The following is a 2,401-nucleotide window of genomic DNA, read 5'->3' as shown; positions in this document are numbered from 1 at the left end:
GGCAGCCCCTGCTAGAAAGATGTAAGACAGAATAACATTGAAGGAACACTCTCTCCTTGATGTAATCAGAAAGCTGGAAAGACTAGGAGAAATAACGTACTCACTTCTGATGAGATGTATTGACTCCCTGTCCTGTGGAGATGAGCAGGAAGCGTCATCAGCTTTAAGGCCTCGGCTCCCAGCTGTTCTCCTGAATCCTAGCGGGCTTCCCAGGCTGAAGGCCTACTTGGTTTTCATTAGGCCCCAGAACAATGGAGGGTGTTAAGCTGTTTATTATTTCAAGTCAGCAGAATTAGCGAAGACTTGGTGCATGGTACTTAAACCTATGCCACCCTCTAGAAATCCAGCCTCTTTCAAGAGATGCAAATTGTTCTGAAATCTCTTATTAGCAATACTCTTAACTGTTGAAAGATTACAGGCCACTAAGAGGTTTGAGAAACCACAGAGGCCCCTGAGAGCCGCGACAGAGGGCTGGAGACACCGAGGGGGTTTTCCTGGGCACTCGGGGTGAATGTGCAGCTCGCTGATCGTGCAGCCCCCGCCAGATGCCGTGTCCTGGACGCTGGACACCTCACATGGCCTCGTCCTCACCACCACCCTGCCCATGGGGAGTATTAGGCCTGTTGTACAGATTTTTCAGTGGAGCTCAGAAAGGTGGAGTCATTCTGTAAGAAAACTTCATTCATCCATTCAAAAATATTTACTAAAGCCTCCTATGTTAGACATGGTTCTGGGCAGTGGAGATATGACAGTGAAGCTGTTACAGCGGGTAGTTAGTCAGGTATGAGCGGGGCAAAAGAGGGCTCCCCCACACACACCAGGAGTGTCAGACAACCATCAGCTGATGGTCAGGTAGTTGTTACTGTCTCGCTAAAGTAATAATTGGTCACAGCTGGTGCCACGGATGGGCCTTCTCCTAGCAGATAGAAAACACCTGAAACTGGTGATCAGCTACTTCCCAATAAGATCCCAGGAGTTAGAACTAACACAAGACTGGCCGGGGCGCAGTGGCTCACACCTGTAATCCCAGAACTTGGTGGGAGGCCGAGGCCGGTGGATCATGAGGTCAGGAGATCGAGACCATCCTGGCTAACACGATGAAACCCCCGTCTCTACTAAAAATACAAAAAATTAGCCAGGCGTGGTGGCGGGCGCCTGTAGTCCCAGCTACTTAGGAGGCTGAGGCAGGAGAACGGTGTGAACCTGGGAGACGGAGCTTGCCGTGAGCCAAGATGGCGCCACTGCACTCCAGCCTGGGCGACAGAGTGAGACTCCATCTCCAAAAAAAAAAAAAAAACAAAGAAAAAAAGGTAACGCAATACCCGGAAGTACGCCAACATAGAAAGCCCCAGGTCAAAAGGTCAAGCTATGCACTTGATCTCTCAAGTCACCCACTTGGCCCCCTTCCAAGGGTACTCTCCTTCCTTTCGTTCTTGCTCTGAAGCTTTCTAATACGCTTTTACTCCTGCTTTAAAACTGGCCCTGGTCTCTCCTTGTGCTTTATGCCCCTCAGTCGAATTCTTCCTTCTGAGGAGGCAAGAATCGAAGTTGCTGCAGACCTTCTGGATACGGATTCTCCACCATTAACAGACGTAACAGGCAAAAACTACCTGCTTAATGGAACCTGCATTCTCATGGGGGAAGGTATATATCAGAGATTCAGAGTGGTGTCAGGTGGTGCAGAAAATGCCTGCAAATACGAGGTATAGGTTGGAAGGGGTGGGTCCGAACAGCATCGTCTGCACTTCACCTAGCTCTGGGTTCTTTGTCAACATTTTTCCTGAATATGCTAAACACATATTAAACCCGCGAGTGGGGTGCATCAAGGTCAGCATCCCGGTGGTAACACTGCACTGTGGTATGAAAGATGTTACCAGTGGGAGAAACTGGGTGAAGAGTACAGAGATCTCTTTGTGTTACTCCTCACACCTGCCTAGGAATCTACCATTATCTCAGCATAAAACGTTTTTTAAAAATTAAAAAAAAAAAAATCTTTAACCAAAGCCAAAATAGTAACAATGACTCCCATCTGTCAAGTGCCTGGAGAGGCTGATGGTGAACAAACAGCCCTGGATCCAGACCACCTGGGTTCAGATCTCAGCTCCACCTGTGGCCTTGGTCAAACGCTATCACTGCCCTGGGCCTCAGTGCTGACATCTGACAAATGGGTTTGTGGTGGTGACCGCCTCCTTCGGTTGGTGTGAGAAGGAGATGTTAATGAGCAAGGGCCCCACGTGCTGTTTGTTTTTTATTGTTTTGACTTTGTGGAGGGTTCTGGAAGGCTCTGTACTGACCTTTTACAAGCATCGAGCATTATCTCAGGTAATCCCCATAACCACACTTCAGAGGCAGGATGAAGCCCACTTCACAGTCGACAAGACAGGAGCACCTAGAGCTGAGG

Source organism: Pan troglodytes, chromosome 18 (genome assembly GCF_028858775.2).
Source record: "Pan troglodytes isolate AG18354 chromosome 18, NHGRI_mPanTro3-v2.0_pri, whole genome shotgun sequence".
NCBI classification, from domain to species: domain Eukaryota; kingdom Metazoa; phylum Chordata; class Mammalia; order Primates; family Hominidae; genus Pan; species Pan troglodytes.
Note: the sequence above shows the minus strand (reverse complement) of the source record.